Below are 24,901 nucleotides of genomic sequence, written 5' to 3' on the forward strand. Positions count from 1 at the left end.
CAGTCTGCCTTTGCAACCCTAGTACTGGCCTGCCTTTCAGCTTGCTTTATACAATTGAGTGGGTATGGAATGTGATGATTTGAGATCTAGGATCTAGGACAGAAATTAGGGCAGATTTTATTTAGTTCTCCAGGTAATGCTACAGCCAATCAGTGTGAATGCTGAAGGTGGCTAAGAGAAAGCTAAGAAACTTTTGTGCAAAGAAAATTCAGTATCCAGGTCTCAACAGTGTAAGTGAGGACATCATAGACATCCCCACTGTGCTAAGTGACACCCACTGACTTTAACCAGAAATGAGTCTAGGTTTTGGTTATTTTCTGTTTTTGAAATTGAGACAGGACCATGCTTTGTAGCCCTACCTGGGCTTGAATATACAACATTCCAGCCTTTACATCCTGAGTTCTACAACTGTACCAGTTCAAAAATACAATTAATGTTAATCTTCATTTTAAAATTAATTTAAAGGAAAAGCAAAATATTAATATACTTCTAAATAAGTAGACATGTGCTAGAACACCAAGTCCATGTTGCTTTCTAATCATGATTGAATTGCAAAGAATTAGACAAAGAAAAGCACAATGGGCTTTATATTCCCATAACCCAAGGCTTGGTACACACTGTCTCTGTCTCTACTCTTCCCACTGATCCCAAAGAGATAAAAATTCTTTTAAATAAAAATTAAAATATAAAATAAAACCAAAAGTGATGAATTCTATTTTTATAATTCTGTTCTTTTGTTTGTTTGTTTGTTTTCATTTTATTTGTTTGTTGTTGATTTGTTTGTTTGGTCAGCATGGCACAAAGAGCCATTTGGGAAAGGGGAAACTCAACTGGAAAAAAATACCTACAACAGATTGGCTTGTAGTCAAGTCTGTAGTGCATACTTTTGATTAATGATTGATGTGGGTGGGCTTAGACTCCTTGGGCAGGTAAGTCTGGATAGTAAAAGAAAGGCTGAGCAAGCTATGGAGATCAGGCACGTGGCCTCTACTTCAGTTTCTGCCTCCAAGTTTCTCCCTTGAATTCCTAGCCTGCCTTCCCATGTGGTAGACTGTTACCTGGAAGACTTAGATGAAATAAACACTTTCCTCCCCAATTTGAGTTTTGGTTTTGTTGTTTGATCACAGCAATTGAAATCTGACTAAGACATACATTGTTATCTTTCTCTGTATGTGGTTAAATGTTGAGAGGTGCTGTTGGTTTCTGATAATCAATGCGCGGTGAGTCTCATAGCTACTTCTGAACTCTGAAATCACTTCCACATAACCTGCAAAGGAACCATTTTACAGCTGTCAACATTAGCTGGACATTAGCTGTTCATAAACACAGCCTGATAGAATGACAAAAAACTGAAATAAGGATCTGAGCTCTGTAGTCCCTTACTGGTGTGAGAATCCAGGGTGCGGCCTATGTCTAGTAGAGTGCCTTTGTCCATCCACTGTTGCCCTGTAACTCTCCTTGCTGAGAGAGTCACAACCACAGGTGTCCTTTACTTTCTGCTCCTGCAATCTCCTCCCTCCCTGTCACATGCTTCCTCCTCCCTCAGTTTCCTCTCCTGGACCTCATTTTCTGCTATTGTAACTTCCACATTTAGTTCTAAACATGCTTCTTTCCCATTCGTTTATTTCTCAGAGTATCCCTGACTCTATTTCCATCTCTCTCAGCTCCAGGAAGCTCTTCTTCCACAATGTGTTTTGATGTCCAATGAAAATGAAATAAATGGCATTTTTCTCCAATAGCCAGGTTATATGTACCTCTAGTGACAAACATTTTAAAGAGAAGTCACATAAAATAAGCAGATCAACTATGAGCAATTTCCATAACATAATTCTGATGTGGTTTGCACCAAGCCAATCATTTTCATAAAATATGTACAGATCTTGTGTTTAGACAGCTAAAAAAAAGTGTCCCTTTTTCTGCCATTGTCAAATATAGTTTCTGGCCAGTACCCAGTATGGCAGAGATGAGGCAGTGGAAATATTCATACATTTTGTTTCTCCAAATGGGACACAATGTACACAAATTGCTTAGTTGTTGGGCTTCTTTCCTGGACCCAATGTCAAATGTCCAGAAACAGACTTTGTGAAGCTGTGGAAGTTCCTGGAAACAGGTGGAAACTGCACTAGTGAAAAAGCTAAGCGAGAGAGAGAGAGAGAGAGAGAGAGAGAGAGAGAGAGAGAGAGAGAGAGAGAGAGAGAGCTCCAAGAACTCCATCTGAGGGTATGGTTTGCACAGTTGATTTGTGCAACCTGTAAACTGAACACAGCCACTTGAACATTGCTTCTGCTTTAGGTATATTGTTTGTTTTGATGTACTTGTTACATGGAAATAATTGAAATATTCTTAGTGAATTTAAACTAACCATAGCTACATTACCCGGCCCAAGATGCAAAAATATGCTTTGTTATAAACACTTAGTTCAGATACTTCACTCTTTTTGTAATCATTTGGAATAGTTCTTGATCTCTCTCTCTCTCTCTCTCTCTCTCTCTCTCTCTCTCTCTCTCTCTCTCTCTCTCACACACACACACACACACACACACACACACACACACACACACAGAGCCAGGTCTGTATCTTGGTCTCTTCTCAGTGTTGCTTCGTGTACCATACCACCCTCATTCCTTCTGCTGTCCAAAATTCTTTTAAATATTTCTTAGTATTTCTTTGGGGTTCCATTTCCCAAGCAGCAGCTACTTGCCACTATGTACCTCACTGCATGAGGTAAAGGAATGTGGAAATCATGGCTTGCTTTCATACATTCTTGTCTTGATTATTTTCACTCTTCGCCTTTCTTCATAATCTACATAGCTTAACTTCCCAGGAATTTCATTTTGCTCCTTTGATAAAACCCTAATTTGACTGCCACTTATGCCAGAACTATTGCTAGAAATAGTTGCTGTCTTTAAAACTCACATTGAGTTTTATAATAGGATTAAAAAGTTAAGCCAAAAGATGTTCACATTTTTGATGGGAAGATGGATGCCCTGAACCAGACCCAAGTTCCCGGTCAACCTGTCCTTACAGCAATACTCTGTCTCTGAAGAGAGAAAATTCAAAGGAAAAGATTTTATGTCTACAGGAGCATCACTTTTACGAATAGAACAATCCATTATCATAATATAGGGATAAATGGGTAGATTTTTTTAACATTCAGCCCCTCATGTTCTAGTTTTTCTAGCCTTCCCTTCTTTCTTCAAGTAATGCTGGAGCATACGACCCTCACCACATTCCAGTGTTGTGCTTTTAGACTTAGCTGCTAGAAGAACAAAGTAGAATTGCATTCATTATAAATTGTTCAAAATCCAGCATTCTGCTAGATCAGCAGAAAAAAATGCATTAACATTTTGGGCAAACTATAATCTAGAAAACTTATGTAGATTAAAATGTAAACTATGTTTTAAAATAACTATTAGTCTATCTAACCCACAAGAAACCATCAGGGGAGGAAGGACCATTTTTGTCACCAATTTGGGAATCACGTTGGCATTCTCTTTAAACTCATGTCTTCTCAGCTAGGCATTTGATTCTTGATTCTTAGGTGAATAACTCAGAAATGGCATCTATTCATTAAGAGATAAGCATGTGAATGTCTATGGACCACTTTTGTAATAGCATAACCAGGGAAAATCTACCCTGCAAGTGAAAACAGCCGGGTTACATTTCTCAGCAAGAACATGGACATCGCAAACAATTAACATGTGGAACAATGTTAAGTCATCACAAGGGCACACATGTGATACATTCACAGTCTAAAGCCAGGCAAAACAAGCAGTATTTGTTTAAAGCTCTGTAAGTGTAGGTCACAGTGTCTACGCAAAACAAATATAGGGAAATATATGAAAGGGAAAGAAGGGAGTCTATGTAATCAGTGGAAATAGCAAAATCCCATTAGCATCCTTATGGGTTTCAATGTAGTATATGGATACACTTAGTAGGTGTTCAGTCCATGGCACAGATGGTACCAAATTTATCCAATTTTCCCATTCTTATGTTGAATAGACAACATTCTTTGATTTCTTTTCCAGCAGACTACCAATGCATTTCTCTTCTTCTTAGCTCTGAGAGACTGGACATTAAGCAGACCTGAAATTTTCCTTTAAAAAATCTTATGTTTTAATTTTTCAATAAATTAAGCCCACCATAGAATACAGTGGGACTCTCCATCCACACACAAACATTCACACACACAGAGTGAATTTGAGCTGAACAATGCTTAATTTGGTACTCTGGATTTAGCTGAGTTGATAGAGTTTATGTTTAACATGACTCAGCCCTATGTTCCATGCTTAGCATGGTATAAGCCCTGGCATGATGGTGCATAACTCTCATCCCATCTCTCCAGAGGAGGAGGCTGGAGCAATATAAATCAAAATTTGAAGTCATCCTAAATTATATAGGAAGTTGAAGTGTAGCACACTTGAGAAGAACCTGTCTTAATGAGAGAGGGGTCATGTGTGTGTATGTGTGTGTGTGTGTGTGTGTACATGTTTGTGTGTGTGTCTTCTTCTGAAGTCAGCAATTAGAAGAGAAAATATTTCCCCTAGATTTTTTTTTTATTATTTTGTTTTATTTTAAAGTTTATATGTGTATGCCTTGGTGTATGTATGTTCATATGAGTTCAGTAACCCAATGAAGGCAGAAATTTATGTGTATCCGAAGTATATAGTTTTTTTGGTACAAGATAGTAAGAATATTGTATTAACTATTTTATTTTTCTAAGATCTTTGTGTACTTCTTAAGAATATTTTAACTTTTAAATATGATGAACACAAGTTGATTGATGAGCTCCTGGTAAATAAATTATTCATAGAAGTTTTTTTTTAAAACTAATATTGATAAACAAAGATAAAGTGTCCATGCCTACAGGAGAATATAAAGATGGACGCCATGTTTGTGGAGCTTGCAGAGCAGATAAGAAGCTGCTCCTGGCCAATGTCTATCAACTTGGTTTATTTCATTCTTATAACTTCCTATTTTACTAACTTCTTGACATCAACACACTTTCTGACTCTTTCTCTTCTTTCATAGATGAAGAATCAGCTCTTTGATTAGGGATCACATCTCATTAAATTCTATTTAATGGAGGCTCTCCTAACACATAAACAGTAATCCACTCTCCTAACAATATCTTAAAAAGTACATGTCTTCCATGGCTCTTGGTCAAGACATGTGAAACTTTAATGTAATAATGGCATAGTGCTTAAACAGAATTCATTCTCCCCAAAAGGCTTCAGTTCCTCTTGTGCTCCAAGGTGGAACTGCCAGAGCAGTATTTATGAAAGGCACCTAAGATCTGATCACAATTCATTTCTCTGTGTTTTTAATGTTTTTTGTTAGTGCTCACACATAAGACCAGTGCTGGATTTCATAAATGCTTCTATTCAAATGGGTGAGGTGCTTTCACTCATCCAGTTCCTTTGTTTTTCTCCCTCCACCTGTCTGCTGTTCCCCCTTCTTCCAGCAAGGAGTTTCTTTCTACTTCAATGCTATTTGGATTGTGTGTGTGTGTGTGTGTGTGTGTGTGTGTGTGTGTAGACTGTATTAACTGTAAATTAAAACCTCCCTGAGTTTCCACCTAACACTAGTATGAATGGCTATTTAAAGAAACAAATAATCAAAAATTCAGGAGTTGGGGATGAGAAACCATACACCAATGAGTCCAGCCACTATGGAAAAGGGTGTGAGGGTTTCTCTCAATATTTGAAGTAGAATTACCATATCTTCCTTTTCAAAAATTTGGGGAAAGATTTCAAGGACGTTGGAAAGAAATTTGAGTTGAACCAACAATCATTACACACACACACACACACACACACACACACACACACATACACACAAACATATTGCATTCCCACCTCATCCTCATGATCTCAGTTCTTTCAAAGGGACTCAGAAATGAATAACATTTAAATGGAATTGCACCTATGCAATGGGACCTTGCTGATATATAACAGCTATAAATAAATATAAGCAAAACTTGGTATGTTAAAATGCTTTGAATTCCAGCAGCAAATAGGTGTTGCAGGAAGATCGAGGGTTCAAGGCCAGCCTGGGATTCATAGTAAGATGCTGTTTCAAACAACCAAAAAGTAGATTGTCGATTGTTATTCCAGTATCAGGAAGAGAATATAAATAACAGAGCAGTCCATCAAAAAAGCTGAATTGGGGGTTGGGGGACCTAGGTAGAAAACATGACTGAGAATCTTTACTAAAAATTTTTTTTTTTGAAATGACAAGAAATTGTGTTATCGTCTCAGAGTTGCAGTTGGCAAGAATGGAAAGCAAATTTGTGAATGTAATTGACTCTGCAGTTATGGACAGGGGCAAGGGCACCTCAGGTGGGCTGCCATAATGAGCAGGATTTGTGATTCTGTGCAGGCAGGTATTCCTGATGGGTGAAGTTTAGTAAGCGCACATACTCTCTAGTGTACGGCCAATTAGAAATAAGAAATAAAGCCTGCCTCTTGACTTGCCTGTCTCCATTAGAACTGAAAGATTAGAAGGTGTTAGTGCGCTACTACTACTGCTTTAAAAAATCCTATAAACTTTGCTCAGACGTCATTTTATTTTGATTGTAAAAAATAACAAGCTAAGGGGGACAAAATAAAACCACAAAACTTAAACATTGTTTTTGCTCTGCCAAGCATTCTTAACAATGGTTTCTCCTGATAGGAGATTCCAGGATGAATGCACAGGCTACTCCAGGCCCCTCAAAACTACTGATGACCACCAAACCCAAGGTCAAAATAAAAAAAATTATGCAGAGTGTTTTTCCTAGTGGTTATATTTACTTGAGAGTATTTCAGATTTTTATTTGGAATGCAGGGAAACAGATTGCAATCTGTAGCAAGAGAAAGGTGACTAAACTATTTATACAAGCCATCATTTAAGCAGGGACATGGTTCACTGGAAGTTAGACCACTTAGACAGCAGGCATGGGTCACTTTTGTTTTGAAATGTCTGGAAGTGTTTTATGGACTCTGTAAAAGCCCATCAGTGCTATCCTTGAATTGGCTCCTATCATTCAAAACACTAAGCATTTAAATACCTTGCCTTTTATAGGTGTCCCGTCCCTGTTCATTGAGTGGTTGCATGAATGAACACATGAATGGATAATAAAAAGCAAAGCCCTGGAACCTAATCAACCAGTTAAGGATGCTACATGGAAACTGCCTTTGGTTGACAGTCTGTTTGGGGGGTGAGGGGGGGGGGGAGAATACTCTTCTCTTACTGAGGTTCCAGACTCATTGAAGGAACATGATGTTCTCAGTTTCTAGGCTCCATCTCTTAAGAATTTCCCAGGAATATAGGAGTTCTGTGGATTGTTAAACATATAAAAGAAATAAAGGCATCAAATCATGTGCAATGACCTTGTGTTTCCACTGTGCTACTCAGATGGAGCTGTGTTTAACACCTTTCTATAAGATCAGCTGGCTGCAGGCAGACTTCCTCTGGTGAAAGGGAACTAAGCTCAATTTCAGCTCTACCTAGACAGGACTGGGTATTTCTTTTCAGTGTGGGACACCTCAAATATAGCTGAACTCTGTGTTTGGCTGGGTTTGAAAAAGAAAATATGGAAAGGAAAAGGAAAGAATACTCTAGATTTACCTGATGAAGAAAGAGACGCTTGGGCACTGTACCAGTTAGGGTTCTGTAGAGTCATAGAGTTTATAGAATGTCTCTATATAGTAAGGGAGTTTATCGTAATGAATTAGAGTCTGCAATCTAACTTACCCAACAATGGGCAGCTGGTCTCCTGTATAAGCTGGATTTCTGAAGAACTAGGTTCCAACAGGTGTGCTGGCAAGTAAGTGCAAGCAGGTAGAGAAGAAGGAGTCTTCCTTCTTCCAATGTTCTTATGTAGGCCTCCAGCAGAAGGTGCAGCCCAGATTAAAGGTGTGTACCACCTTGCCTAAACCTTACTTTGTCCTGGGCTGGCCTTGAACACAGAGATTGGATTGCTTCAGTCTCCTGGGATTAAAAGTGTGTTCTGCCTTGCCCGGGCCTAAGCATTTCTTGGCCACTATGCCTTAAGATCTCTGTGTCAAGATCCCGGTCAGAAACCTGTGTCTTCCAGCCTCAAGATCTGGATCACAGGAATGCCATCCATTTCTGGATGGTAGCTCACTCCAGATATAGTCAAGTTGACAAGCAGGAATAGCCATCATGAGTACGCAGACCTGCCCCTCTGCTGCTGTCAGTTTCTCTCTGAGTAACTTTTCTTGGAATGTTCTGCTTCCGGGACACAGAATTTATGGCAGAACTTAGTGAAACATTTTTTTTTTTAAATCAGCACTAACTCAGCAGCAGGATTCCATGTGGGGGCTACAATTTCCTTGTGTACCAGGAAACCAACCCATTGTACTCTAGACAGTGATTATCAATTATCCTATGCTGCAACTGTTTCTGATTTGCTTTGAAGGAACTCCATCAACTCCCTCGGCATCTGATTCAGAGACAGTTTTCTCTTTGTCATTACTATAGATTGAACAAAATGTTTCTAACAAGTTTAAAAATGATACAATCCTCTGTGTTAGGGATTTTTCTCGTTACTGTGAACTAGTATACAGCAGTGTGTCATAACAGAGGAGAGGCTTGTTTCGGGTCATAGTTGGAGAAATACATTTTATTCTGGTGGGAAGGAACCATGATTGCAGGCTCTATGCAGAGAGGAGAAACAGAAGCTGCTCCCTCACATCTAAGGACAATAGAAAGCAGAGACAGGATTGTGGCTACAAACCTTGAGACAAGTCCTCTTCTTCAGGAGATACACGTGCTCCAGTCAGACCCATTTCTCAGAGTTTTCTAGAGAACCTTCCACATCAGTGGCACCAGCTGGAGTCTAGATTATGCACAGGGTCCTGTGACAAATACTTCACATATAAACTTTGGCACTGTCCTGTTGACCCTGATATCACAGATAAATCTCACAGGAGCATTTTGCTTGTGGCTTTTGTTCATCCTCATTTGATAATAATAACTAAATAACAATTGAATGCCAAGATGGATGTCTTATTAAAAACTGACTACTACCCTGTACTCTAACCTGTATGACTTCATATTGCCTACAAGCCAGTAAGTCTTCATACTATAACGTTGAAACTAGTTATGACCCTGTGTTCTGATATCTCTCTTATGGCAACCTGTCATTTTAAAAATAGAAATAAAGAGCTTGAATTGTTCAGCAATTATTTAAATAGCAGAAATCACATCTGGAGACTTGATTCCTAGAGTCATAGCTCAGCATGACCTGAAATAATGTTTATTTATGGCCAATTCTAATCAAGGTAAGATTTTTATTTCTCTGTCTCTCTGCTTCTATCTCTCTGTATCTCTCTCTCTCTTTCTTCCTCGCTCCCTCGTGCTCTCTCTTTCTCTTCCCCCTTCTCTGCATTAATGTGTAACCCTGTGTGAATTTGGGTAATCCCTTGCCAAAACCATACATGTAGAGGTCATAGGACAACCTTGGTGTTGGTTCTTATCTTCCTTCTTATTTAAGAATGATGTTCATGCTCCTTGACATATATGTCAGTTTAACTTGCTGACAAGCTTCCAGGAATTCTCCTGATTCTGCAACTCATCTTCCAATAGAAGCCTTTGAATTCCCAGACAAAGCACTGCTGTGTGTGGCACTATGCAGGTGTTAGGATTTGAACTCTGTTTCTATATATTTGCATAACAAATGCTTTCTTCACTGAGTCCTCTCCTCAGCCTGTAATCCTGGTAACAATTAACCATTCAGAAGACAAATACAATTTACCATCAACAGATGAGAAGGTAAAGACATCACAACCAATATTATAGAAGGTTCAAAAGAACAACTTGGAGTCATAGTTACAAAAGCAATCTGCATAATCTATGCATCAGACAACAACGAGAGAGAGAGAGAGAGAGAGAGAGAGAGAGAGAGAGAGAGAGAGAGAGAGAGAGAGAGAGAGATCCATGTCTTTGGGAACATCACTGAAACATAATTTACATTTTAGCAATGTAATCACCAAAACCAATGAACTGCTTTAAAAAAAAAAAAAAACTCTGATAAATTATTTATTTCCAACACATTCTTGCACAATTTTGACAAATGTTATTCATACAAGAAATATATTTCCATGACTTGGACTTAGCAGCAGATGTTAGCTTATAATATAAGGTTAGATATATGTAATGTTTATAAGTAATATTTACATATACCTTCTTAAATTATCATTCTCCCCTAAATTATTGGTCTTATTTTTACTTAAATTATATAAATACATACATTATTGGCTTTTTCCAGCAGCTTTATACATTTTCAGTGTGGTTTTTCTTCTTTGAGTTTCTATATATAAAAGAATTTATAGAAAACAAAACCTGGATGTTCTACCAGCTGCTTCCAGGTTATGAATGGTGGTTATCACAGCTGAAGATACCACATTACAGGTCCAGAAGCAAAGAAAAGTAAGTTGAGCAGAAAGGGGGTAGGAATGCAGTTCAGTGTGCAACAGATGAATTGAGGCAAGAAAAGGGCCAAGCATAGCCTGGGGGAAGCCACATGAGATGACCACACGAACCATATTTAAAAGAGGTAGGAAGTGGAGAAATGGCACAGGTCATGCCATGCATTAATTCTAAGGACAAAGAAAGCCTTCAAAAGAAAGAATACTGACAGCACTCCCAGGTTGTAAATATTTACTGTCTAGTTAGAGAGAAGATATGGGTCACACTAAGAATTGACAGAATATTTCTGTAGAATGTGTATTATTTCTATTGCTCTCCTATTCTAAAATCTAAAACATAGATGGAACAGAGATATGGCCACACAGAACCCTCCTGCCTAAAGAGAAATTTGAAGACTAATTGACTGAGTTGACATCAGTCTTTGAGTAGAGGAGAAGAAGTGGGCCAGGCTTATGGAATAGCATGCTTCAAGGTTAGGTCCATGTACCCTCCTACCCTAATCTAATACTGTAAGTATATTTTGCTGACCAAACAATTGAATTTGATATTCTAAGTTAATAGTTAGTGAGTTAGCAATAACATTTTTCTCTAAGAAAGTGAAGGCCTTCTATGGAGCATATAGAAACCTGATGTTGGATAGAAGGTGCCATCTGTTTTGAAGGTTGAATGATCCTGCACACTGGCAAGCAGTTTTAAAAGAGATTCAGTGTCTGCAATACTGCAGAATGTTAGATTACTTGGCTGTCTAAAAGCCAGAGGTTTTGTAACAGCAAAGCTCTTCCTCCCACTCCTGTTTTCTTTCAGTTTAAATATCAACTCCTAGAGAAACCTTCCCTTACGCCCAGACCATCTCAGATGAAAATGCATTTTGTACCCATACCAGGGAAACATCTTGTAATTCGCTAAGGAGTTTCCAAGTTTCACTAAATGTATATCCATGTAAGTAAAAGCATATTGGGGATAGAAATGTGGCCTCATAAAAGGCCAGATTTCAAGATTCTAAGGCACATGCACTAGTTTGTTTCCTGTTGTTAGGATAAGCACCAGACACAAAGAAACTTGGAAAGAGAAAAAGATTTATCTCAACTTAGAGTTTGAAGTCTGCCATCAAGAGGCACAAATGCAGAAAACACTGAGAAAGGTTTTTGTTTGTTTGTTTGTTTGTTTGTTTGTTTTACTGGCCTGCTTTCTCAGCTTTCTTTCTTATACAGCGCATGCCTACCTACCTAGGATTGGTACTGCTCATGGTGGGCTACACCCTCCTACCTCAATTAGAATCCACGTAAATGCCAACCCCCACAGATACATACAGAGCAATCTGATGGAGGTAATTCTTCAACTGATATTTTGTTTTCTTGAGTATGTCAAGTTGATGACTGATATGTGTTAAGAAGGTGAGTATGTAAATTGAATAACCCCATGCCTGCACTCTTTATTTACCTGGTCACTTGCCCAGGATTGGCACTGCCCATAGTGGACTACACCCTTCTATCTCAATTAGGATTCAAATAAATATCTCTGTTCTAAATATTACCATGTTATAAACTATAGTCTTTTCTTAACCTCTGTTGATCCAGTCACCAACACTTTCAGTTCATCTTGCTTGGTTGTTTTATGAAAAGAAAGACTATGTCTGCTCTAACCTACAGCACTCACTCTTTCAGAGTTGCATACTCTTATGAACATGTTTCTTTCAGTGCGATACCTGTTATTTGTTTCTGCAAGAACCTGACATACAAAGACTATGTCTCTTTTCTCCCCTTTGTGTTCTACTCATCTAAGCTCTGAGCTAGAGACATAGATGACCCACAGTGTGCCAACTGGCATGAAATAACCCTTAACAATAAGAAAACTAAGCTCAGAAAGCAAGCTCTTTGTCTACTTAGTTCTTCCTGACTTGTCCTGGTTGATTCTAGCAATAAGTAAAGCCACTCAGCATTGGCTATAGAAGGCGATGGAAAGTAATGGACAGAGACAGAACTGTCCTTTCTTTATTTTGTTATAAATAAACTCCCACGGTGGAAACTTGTTAACCTCAGTCCTTGCCTTCACATCTACTTATATGCAAGACCTCCCTCGACAAATCAATCTTTACACTGCAGTGGCAGTCTCTTGACAAGATATGTTTGGCTTAGCTACTGTTGATATTTGTTCTGGAAATCTCAGTTGTGTGGTGTGGCACACTCTGAGAGCTCAAATGGAGAAGCTTAGTTGATATGCACGGAGGACAGGCAAGATGCAAACGGAAAGAGACGGTCCACAGCAGGGCAGCCAGAGTGGCGGAAGTGGAGCAGCACTTAATTCCTTGTGATGTATTGAATCTACAAGACACTGTTCAATAGCTAGTCAAAGTAAATTTAGAGGGACACAGGAAAGGGATTTATTTCTCATCATTGAAAAATGTTCATTATTTTCTACGTTGTTGGTCACAGTCCAGTGGTGTCCTTTTAAGGTCCAGGTGCCTTTAGACTCATAAACATTCCCACAGACAGAGTCAGGTGAGGTTTGCTCAATATATATTCAAGTCCCCAGGGAGTCATGGCATTATTGTACTTTGGGATTAGCCTCTCATGCTGGATTTTCTTCTCTGAAAAGAATACAGTAACACACTTGACACTCCCCAAAGTTAAATTACTCCATCTTTTTTGTTTTCCTTTAGCGCATAGTACGATGGAAGCATCTCCTGGATTTGGCTTAGATGATTTACATACAGGCCTGTTTGCCTCATCACACTACACTTGAAATAGATTAGGCATCTTTTTCCTTTATGTTTCCCAAATGACTGGCCCAGTGCAGAGCACATGGGAAACACTCACAAAATATCTGCTGCACAAGAAATATTCATATCCATGAAAAATTGTCAATGTAAGAGAGGAAACAAAAAGGTAAACAAAAGCTATTTTGAGCCAACATAGGGAAGCACAGATACTATTAGATTATTAATTAAATTTTAATTTTGCTGGAAGTAGTCCCCAGAGAAAAAGCTATTCAAGTCTTGTGCTCTAGAGCAACTACCATATAAACATTTCCCAGGGGGCTAGTTTGATGCTAGATTTGATGGCAGAAAATTTAATCAAGTTCCCTATGACAATAGAAAGACTGGACAGTATTTAAGAACAAAAGATGGGGACAAGGACCCACAATTTTCAGTGAGGTGTGGCCACTCAGATGGAGGAATAGACACATAGGACGTATTAAAAGACAACAGGATGGAACACAGTTCCATGAGCTAGTATAATTATGGCATTAGGGGGTGGTAAGAAGTTCATTTCTCTGAAGGCCTAGTTGATGGATAACTTTCGGGTTAACATAAATTGACTCATGCTGCTATTTTATATGAGATCAGGAGAAGAATGGGAGATTTCTTTGTCCTCGGGAAGGAAATTCTCTTTGGTGCTTGTAAAGAATCCTTAGGTCATCAAAGTTCTCTTTTACGTAAGAGTGAACAAAGTGGCTTAGGGAGAACGGATGGGCATGGTGGTGCATATCTAAAATCCCAGGATTCAGATAGATAAAGGTTTCACAGAGACACTGATTTTTGAAGCATTCACAATATTCTTTCCCCTCTTGATTTTGTTCACATTTCATAATCAGAAATTCTTAGAATGCACTTAAGCATTTGGTCATGCAGATTTCAACATAGAGAGCAATATTACCCATGAGTAGAAAATTATGCAGTCTACTGAGGGGGTGACTACGAGAAAAACACGGGTTTATGCCAATTACATTTGACCATTAGTCTTTCAACTTGGAAGGTCCCCAAGCCAACACAGGTAGAAGAAAATTCAGATTTTATGGGAGCCATAGTTATACACTTGATTCGGTATGGACCCAAGGTTGAAACTGTTCAAAATAAGCCAAGAGAAATATGAGTAAGGGGTGGTCAGAGGAAACTTTGTCACCAAACCTCACTGTGCACAGGTTAAAAACAAATTTAAAAGTGAGAAGGAAGCCAAGGTTGAAGGCTTCTGTGACTCATCTCTGTACCATCAAGAGAATGGCTGTCTACATGGGATGCAAAAATGCATTTTCTTTGCTATAAAATATCAGGTATCTAATAAATGAAAGGAACGATGATTAATAAGATAGTATAAATGACTAAGATCTAAACCAAAGTTAAAAAGCATGGTTGAACATGGGAAAAAATAATTAACCTTGAGTAGTCAACATGTGAGAGAGGATGCTTGTGACACTGCCACAGATGGCAGGGATTAGATCTGAAAGAGACCAGGTCTTACAGAGAGAATCCAAGACACTTGCATGCCAAGAAGGTTTAAAAGAGCAAAGAACAATGACTACAGAGTAAACATATGAAAGACAAACTGGAAGGCAAGTCATCCCTCAACACAGAAAAAAACAAGTATTTTGATCAGTCTACAGCTTTTAAACAAAATTGGTGAGAAAAAAAAAAAAAAAAACCACAAGTGAAATCCACATCTAGCACATTATGTCTTAGTTATGAAACTAAAGAACAGTAGTGAATGTAAACCAATCAGCATTCACAGATGCAATTATTTTTGTTGGCGTTAAGTTTATCATTTCTAAAGAGACATGCTGAAGATAGGGTTACAAGTGTGCGTTCATACTACTGTGGTTTTTGAGAACCCCCAAATTCACACTCGATTAGGGGTTTTCTTTCATCTGTAAACACCCTATTAATCAAGCATCTCACCTGTCTGGTGAGCGTAAACTCTACTTAGAAATGTGACTATCAAGGGATTTTAAAGGGAAGAAACTAAAAACCAAGAAAGTAAACAGAAAGGGGGGTTAGGAAAGTAAGAAAAAGGAAGCCATTTAAACTGAAATTAAGTTTATTAGAAGCAATGACAAATCAGGTCCCTGATATTACTAACTTGACTGGTAATAGAATAAAAAACATTAAAAAGATCTTTAGTAGGTATGATTAATTTGGGTGCTTTAACAAAAACTTAACTAAGTGACTCAAATGATAGAATGAATTTCTTGCAGTCTTTGAGGTGGAAATCTAGATTCACAGTCTCTATGGATGGATGTACTGAGGTATCATTTCCTGTTTCAGACTGACCCTTCTTCCTGTGTTTATATGTGACTGTGTATAATAGCCAGTAGTCCTCTTCAATTGGGACCCTGTGCTCATGGCCTAATTTAACCTTAACTGTCTCCTCAAAGCCTTATCTACCAATACAGCTGTAAGAGAAGTTAGAGCTTCAACATGATAAGTTTGATGAGAATACAATTTTGTGTGTACCAGTGTAAAATCCTTTACTAAATAAGACTGAATGAGAACAGTTTATAACTTCTAAAAGGTGAATAACTACTAATGCCTTTTCTTGTTTAATGCTGTACCATAGAACAGCATGTATTAAGTAATAATTTGGAAAAACATAAAAGTCAAGATTATTTATTGTTGCTTGCAACCCTGACCCTTGGAGGTAGGAGTAATAAGGCACAGAGTCAAGGACACAGATTCCAGGAGTCAGGCCAGTGGCAAAAGCAGATTTCTTTATTACAGGAACTGGGGAAACCTTTGCACCCCCTGCCCAGCATCCCATTGGCTCTTAAGTAGCCAGATGTGTCACTGGTTTTTTCTCATTGGCTCGCTCCATCACCTGATCCAGCATCAGTGATCTCTAGTCATGCCAGCAGATTCTTGGTTGGCTTAGGGAGGAAGTATCAGTGGTATATGCATCAACATTGTGACTGGGCCTCCTTGACTAAATTCCTCCTATAATTTATGCTCAAACATTCCAAAATACACAAAAATGTTTATTGTTTTATTCTTATGGTTGTATTGTTGTTACATCTTGCATTTTCTCTTTCTTCCATTCAAATCCTCCCATATACCTATTGTTATTCTCCTTCAAATTCATGCTCTTTCTTTATTAATTATTGTTAATGCATATATGTGTATATATTTTTTTAAAAAAATATAACCTACTTAGTCTGTATAATGCTATTTTGTTGACTTGTTTTAAGGGATAAGAAAAGATATATAACACACCAAAGTTTAGGAACAAATAAATAGAAGAGACAAACAACCTAGATGAACTACCAATGAATTTAAATACAAATGACTTAGATAAAATATATAATCATAATACTGAAGACAACTTTTCTGTGAAAATAGATAATATATGTATTTTGTATTATAATACTTATAAAAAAAGATGCATCGATGTTAAAAAGCAAGAAAGTATTTGAAGTTAAAAGGATGAGCAGAGGCTTATTTAGTAAATGGAAACAAAGTGAAAGGAAGGATGAGATTAATCAATTCGACCTTAGAATCAAGAGATTATTTCATTTTAAAGTGCAATTCACTTTGAAGATACACCGGAGGGGAATTCATATGCATTAAAGTAGGGTTTTGACACATATCAACCAAATTTCCAAATTGCAAGAAATATTTTACAGAAATGCAGGTGTCTTGGGAGAGCTTAACAATATGTACAATCTTTTATATATCCAAAGGGCAAAATAATACAAAGAAGATCTAAAAATCATAACATCTGTTTGAGTAAAAAGTACTCATATATCAGGCACAAAGAAAGGGAGGTATGCCAGCTTTCAAACAAACATTGAACCTTGCTAATCCGATGAGGACTAAAATCATAACGCCGTGATTTTTATTGGACAGAGCCACAAAATGACAATGTCGGTTATCACATCACCAGTAAGCACTCAGTATTCAGGGTGTGCCAGTAAATTCATTAAAGACTTCATGTATATCAGGTTTTTTCTCCTAGCAACACTTTTTATTGAGATTGTGCTATTATCCATTTTACATATGAGAGCACACTGACTTCAATTATGCTTTTCTCAGGGTTGCATGGATGGTCACAGATAATTTCTTTGGTTATCAAACAGGGTCCTATGGTGGGCTTGCAGACTTCACACCCAGAGTCTCTAATTCAGGAATGGAGTGTCAGGGCAAGATAGCTTGCATTTCTAGCAGTTGCCAGGTGATACTGATACGGATGGTCCAGGACCCTGAACACAGAGAAACTCTGGGCACGGTGATGCTAAGCACAGCGCCTTTATCTCTTATACTGCTTAAAAACAGAAATTTCAGAAGCCAGGTTCTGACAAAAATGTAATAAATTTAGAAATTTATAATTAGCAAAGCTAAAAAAAATGTGGTGCTTGAAAATTTAATTAAAAATAAAAAGCAATCATTGCCAAGTTAATCAATTTAATGCATTTCCAATTAAAATTCCAATTGGATTTTTTTCTTTGAACATGACAAAATGATTCTAAACTCCATGTGGTTGAATATAATGGAAAAAATAATAACTAAGACAAATTATAAAGGAAGAGTGTTTGGGAGTGACTTATTCCACCATATAATAAAACATTATAGATTGCCATACAAGATTGCATAGCCAGCAAATTTTCATATCATGCTGATGTGAAATCTCCACTGGAAGAAAGCTTTGGGGTGTGACAAGGAATATGTCAACAACACAGATGAGGAAAGGACACATCACAGACAAGATAGTGTAGAGTATTATGGACGAAGAAACTGCATAAAATGCTAGCAGGTAAAACAGATGAAGGAACCCTGTGTGGCCTGGCTGAAAATACACAGGGATACATTGTATGGAATCTGATGAATTTATCTAATCTTGAAGAAAGAACTAGAGGCTTGGAGGTATTTATGTACTCGGATGTAGGAGAGCATGTAGGAGAAACAGGGCTGACAAGAATAAGGTTCTATGAAGCTAGTGTATGAACTAGATAGAATTTCTACATCTGATTTTCCTCTTCCCTGTTCTCCTTGTTTGTGTCACAAGCAGCCTGATGTTTGTTTCTAGAAACAATATAAGTGTGTGTTATTTTTGTTTTTGTTTTTAACCAATCTATAAGGAAATGCTGAAAGCATTCAAAGATGCAATGAATGAATCCTGGTCATTTTTAAGGTGCATTCTGACAATGTAAGGGTCTCCAGTCTCAGAATGAACACCGTTTTTTTTTTTTTTTTTTTTTTTTTTTTTTTTTTTTTTTTTTTTTTTTCTCAAAGATGTATGATAAACAATGAAGAGTCCAAGAGGCAAAGCATCCAGTGTTGTCAGGCAAGATTTTTTTAGTAAGAAAAACAAATCCCTAAATCAAAATTCTAGCTCTAATAAATTTAAAAAGCAAACAGTGAAAAAGAGTCACAACCCAAGAACGAAAGACATGGACTAAGGTGATAGCCTCACAGGCAGGTTAGAAGAGACCCCAGTCAAGACTTAGCCAAAGTGACAGGGAAATATCAATGCCACTGATGGAATAGCTGATGTAATGAAGACTTTTATTTTTATAGGGCAACCATTTAAAGGAAAACATTTTAAGATGGAGAAAGTATAATTCATTAGTAATTTCTGTCAAAGCAAATGCATGCAACAAATAGATGTGACTGATCCATAGTAAGTAGCTTTGCTATAAACAACTTTCAGTAAAGTCCTTTAGTAAGGCAAATGACCACAAGTACCTGGTTACTACAGAGGAGGATAGAGAGGCTGGTAAAAACAAGCTCTAAGTCACATTTTTAGTGGCAGAAAATAATTAGTAATACTTAAAATCATTATACTATAAAAAGTAATGATATAGTTTTTTTTAGGCTAGGCAGATTAATATTAAGATATATGTTAGCTTTACTTGCTAATTTCTTTGACACATACACCTAAAAGAACTTGAGTTCAGATCCCCAGCCCCACATAAAAGTCAGAACCAGCACCAGATGTCTCTCACTGCAGTGGAGGGTGGTAGGATTTGTGGATCTCATTGGCTAGCCATCCTAGCTAAATTGGAAAGCTTTAAATTCAGTGAGAGAACCTGTATCTTTAAAAACACAGGGAGAGAGACAGAAGAAAGCTCCTTGCTCATGTGGTTTCACACTTAGGTACATATCAGTATATTTTCTCAATCACAAGTTCATATACAACGTACATATGCATGAGCAAGTGCAACACACACACACACACACACACACACACACACACACACACACACTGCTTTTAAAAGCACTCAAGCTGACTCTCTCCAGAAACCAGAACTGGGGGGACCAAAAGTGTTGCCAGAGTGACTGGTTGTAAATACTGCTTTTTAAATGCAATGTCTCCAACTGTTCTGTTTCCCTTAATGTTTTCATGAAAAACTAAAAGCCCATGTGGTTAACAAATCATGTTGTATTCCCATTAACAATATGTTAAGTTTCAGTTTAACATAAAAAATGTTTTGGGTTTATGGTTGTGAGCAGTTCTACCTCAAAATGACTTTCCATCTTTTCAAGTCATCTTCAATGCCTTGGAAGATTTTTGTTATTTCTGTAAAGAAACACATGGGACATTTGAATGAATACAGAAATAATCTGATTAAGAGTGCTTACAAAATAAATGTCAGATCAATGACTAAATGGTTCAGTTTTTCTCAGTAAAGTGTTAAAAAAAAATAAGTAAGTTCAGAGGACCCGAAGAGATGTTTCTAAGATGTAGAAGCTCTTCCAGAGGGCCTGTATTTGTTTCCTATACTTATGCCAGTCAGTTTGTAACAGATGGTACTTCCAGATCCAGAAGATGTGACAGGCTCTCTGACCTTTGAGAACACCTGATCGTGTATGGATAAACACACACACACACACACACACGTGTACACATGGATGCATGCCTACTCACACGCACTTATATATTTGCACACACACTCTCACACTCAAGTATGCATGCACACACATGCACAGGCACACACATGCACACTCACAAGCATTCACACACACACACACACACACACACACACACACACACACACACACACACACCACTATTTTTAAAGGGTTTTTAGAAAGCCAGGTAAGTTCATCACTTCCACTGTTAGTGGAAAACACCCTATTGCTACAGATGACAAACTAACTCTCAAGGTTCTGCCCATACAGCAGGCATTGTTCATAATAGTAGATATGCTGAGTTCAAGGCAAATACCATGAAAGGGGACAAAACTGAGCATTCCTTAGTGGCTACATAAGAAACATACAGAAAAACTTGAAATTTTACTTTTGTCATGCATAGAAATGAACAAATACAACATTCAATGAACTATGGCTAAAATTAACTTCTTAGTAGGATGCCCTTGTTTCCAACTCCGTGGACACAAGCAACATCCTGACTGAAGAGCCATTGCTCCCTAGCTAAGGAGGACCACCCAATTGGTCTCTAAACCCTAAAGAATCCTCATGTGACCATACCTATGGTAACCAACATTTATGATCAAACTTTTCTAATTTTTACTAATTCTATAAGGACTAAAATAATAGCTCATGTTTTGTGTTTTATTTTAGACTTACTTTTTCTAATAAATCTGGGTATTTTTATAATAAATCTTGGTATTTTTATAATTATTAAGCTTTTTTGGAATATGTAGTATCTCTAAATTTTTGTCATCACCTAATAGGATTAGTAGGTGGGGAGGTAGGAGTAAGTGGGCGGGTGAAGGCACATCCTCATAGAAGCAGAAAGAGGGGGATGGATAAGGGGTCCTTGGGTGGGTGGAAAATGGGAAAAGGGGATCACATCTGAAATGTAAATAAAATATCCAATAAAAAAATGAACTTTAAATTTCATTAAGTACAATATGTATTATTACCATCTGGCTTTTTGTTTGAATTATCCTGTAGACATCATTCCACACATTTTATTTACTTTTCTTTATTTTGCACTGTTTTCTATTTTTATATTTGAGATTATATTATTACGTAATTTCTCCATTCCCTTTCCTCCAACCAAAGCTTCCCACATACCACTCTTTGCTCTCTTTCAAATTTATAGCCTTTTATTTTTTATAAATTCTTGTCATATACATGAAAATATGTGCTTCTGATAAACTGATAAATATATATATATGTATATATATGTATATATACATATATACATATATACATATATATATATATATATATATATATATATATATATATATATATATATATATATTCCTAATTGTAGCCTGGTCAGTCTATATATTTGACCATTTGGTATATGATAACTAATTGGTGTGCTGATTTTTGTGGAAGACTGTTTCTTTCATGGTCTGCACTACTTAATTTCCAGGATTTGAGGCATCCTGGGCTTTCCCCTGGCCACTTTGTCAAGTCTATTGTATTCCTTACTCAGCTTATGTTTGAACAATCATATGGGTGAACTTGAAACTTTATGGGTGTAGCTTCTCATGTTACTAGGAGACACAATCTCAGAACAAACTCCCTAATCCTCTGGCTCCTATAATCTATCCTCCTGCTCTTCCCCAATGTCCCCTGAGACTTAGGTGTTAGACTGTTTACAATATGTATCTATTCTTTAGTACTGGGCTCCACAACTCTGCATATTGATTGGTTGAGGTTTTTTGTAATGATATCTGTTTGCTGCAAATAGTACTTTCCTTTATGATGTGTGGTCATTATGGAATGTAGTTAGGGATTGCGCTGGTTTTACAAAGTGGTGGTTGTTGGTTCTCCTCCAAAATAAAAGAACTCACTAGTCCTGAATAGTTAAGTTACTGAGGTTTGCAGCACCAGGCATAATGTTCCTGTTTTTGACCAGGTCTTAAATCCAAGTAGAGAGGTAGTGGTTACTGCCAATGCACGTATGCCAATACTACACCATTAGGGTTACCATATCATACCATGTAGGGATCATAGATTGGTATGATTGTTGCTTTGATCATTTGGAAGCTTTCATGTCACCTGCTAGTATCAGAAAAGCTAGATTTTAGGGAGGAAGCAATCGGGTTAATTCCAGCTCAGGGCATCTCAGCCTAGGTCTCTAGTGGGGTAATATGTGAAGTAGCAATAGCATAATGCTTTGGAAGCCCCATTGACAACTCTGACAATAACTCACAAAGAGGTTTCTTATGCCTGGGTTAAGGAATTTTTTAGATTGTCTTTGGCTCTTGGAGAAGGTAGTGTCAGTGCAGATGAAAACATTTCATTTAAGCTTTACATATTTATACTCTAACATGAGTGTGTGAAAAGTAATTTTAAATAAACAACAAATAGCATGATTCCTCATAAAAATTTCAAACATCCTTACCATTGTTTTACTTTTTCTCATTCTTTTGTGTTTTTATCTCAATTTTCCATCCCTAAAGAAACTCACCTTTGCCCATTTCCCCATCAAGTCACCTATAGCTTTCTATTTCCTTCTATATTTCTTCCCAATCCCTCTACCTAGTAATGATCTTAGTTTACTCTCCTGCTTTCTGTAGTTACTCCAGAATATAATCTCACATCTAAAATTTGGAGCTGGAAGCCTCTCCTCTGGTGAGTCAAAACATGCATGAACTGTATTTCTGGGTCTGGGTGACCTCAGTCATTATGATCTTTTCAAGTTCCATTTATTTATGTGCTAAATTCATGATTTAGACTTATACCTGATTAGTTTTCTAGAGAAGATATGTACCACATTTTTATTATTTATTTATTGATAGAAGGACATTTGTGGTGTTTCCATTTCCATTATTGTGTCATATCCTTTGGTCATGCACTAATGAGTGGAATACTTAGGTCAAATTTTAGATTTATTTCTAGGTTTCTGAGAGTTCTTCTCAGCAATTTCCATGGCAGTTGCTTCAGTTGGCAACCCCACCTATAGTGAAAGAGGGTTCCCTTTGCCCTGTGTCCACTCCAACACTTGTTGTCAGTGGTTTTGTCCGTCTTTACCATTCTAATGGGATTGCAGGCTCATTTTTTTCAGATGAATCATTAGGTTTTTTTTAATTTACTTTGTTTTTTATTTTTTGTTGCTATTTGACTATATATTTTTGTATATACATGTATGTACATACATACATATATATATATATATGTTATATTGGATATTAATTTTCTGTCAAACGAAGAGCAGACTAAGGACCTGTTTCTTTAGCTTTGCAAAGTTTTAATTTTTTAGTTTTACCCTGACCTACTTGTTAATTGTTGGCCTTAATTCTTGGGCAAATGAAGTACTATTCAGGAAGTCATTTTTTATATTTGCACCAATATCCTGTGGTATACTGCCTATGTTTTCTTCTAGCATGCTCAGTGTTTAGTGTTTTCTGTTTAGGTCTTTCACTCTTTGTAATTTAATTTTAGTGCAAGGTGATATGAATACTCGGGGTTTTTCATTCTTCTGTACCAACCCAGTTTTTCTAAATCTATCTATTGAATATTATTTCTTTTCTCCAGCTTTGGTTTTTGGTATTTTGTCAAGTATTGCAGGGTGGTTGGCTCGTTCCTGCGGGTCTGCCTCTTCAGTCGGATAGAACCGTGAAATTGGCCACGGGAGATCGCTGAGGTGGCCTGACCCAGGAGACTGTTGGTCTGTCCTTGGGCTCCCAGACTCCGCTGGGGTGCTGCAGAAGAACAGAGAAGCAGGGGGGGGGGGGCATATGGGGATGGCCCTCAGCTGAGAGAAATGAGGGGGGAGAGCCCCAACAGCGCCCTGCAGGAAAGAGACTCTATTACTTGCACTCTCTTGGCTGGATTATAGCTGACTTGGCACTCCCTTGGCTGGGTCTCTGGGTCTGCTCGCTTGCTTGAATTGGCAGAGCTCCAAGGCCAGAACTCAGGGAGGTCTTCTGGAGGGAGTTTAGTCAGCAGCGGCAGTGGCCCTGCTCATTAGTTAGAGGTCTTCTCCATGGTTCCCCATGTCAAGGCCCCAAAGACATGAAGAAGTTCGTTGTTTTTACAAGATTATTGTCATGGCAGAAAGTAGATGAATCTGGCTGCACCCCACCACCCCCAAACTCAGGACAGACCTGAGTTAAATAGGGAGGGAAGAGGGAGGAGGGTCTGGGAAAGAATACTTAATTAGCTATGCCCTCTGGCCTTCAACTAACTCATTAGTATGTAAATCTCTTGAGGCCCTGAGGCCTATAGTCATGCCTTCTACTGATGACACAAACCTCTCATTGGGAAGGGCCATAGGTGCAATGGAAGTCTTGGTCTCCTGTCAGGAGCCTGGGGTCTGGGAGTGAGGCTGAACACCTGCCATTGTCCCATTAGGGTCCAAGGTTCAAGTCCTAAGCTCGACCAGGAACCAAGCTATCCTTTCATGGTCCCACAAAGTAATAAGGGACAGAAGTTGCATGTACTCATGTTTGAGTTTTTAAATATTATTTTATTGGTCTATGTGTTTGGTTTTATGCCAGCATCATTATTATGACTATGGTTTTATAATATATCTTAAGTTCTGTAAATGCTACAGCATTCTTATTTTGCTCAAGAGAGTTTTGATTATTTGGATCATTTGTTGTTTCATATGAGTTTTTAAGATAGTTTTTCTCATTTATGTGAAGAGTCAGATAGAGGTTTGATTATGATTGCTTTGAATCTGTAAAGAGCTTCTGATAAAATGGTTGTTTTCACAATGTTAGTTCTACCAATCCATGAACATGAGATATCTTCCCACTTTCTAGTGTCTTTGTATCTTTCTTCAGAGGTTTAAATTTTTTATTATAGTAATCCTTCACTGCCTTGGTT

The sequence above is a fragment of the Arvicanthis niloticus genome, chromosome 14 (genome assembly GCF_011762505.2).
Source record: "Arvicanthis niloticus isolate mArvNil1 chromosome 14, mArvNil1.pat.X, whole genome shotgun sequence".
In the NCBI taxonomy this organism is placed as follows: domain Eukaryota; kingdom Metazoa; phylum Chordata; class Mammalia; order Rodentia; family Muridae; genus Arvicanthis; species Arvicanthis niloticus.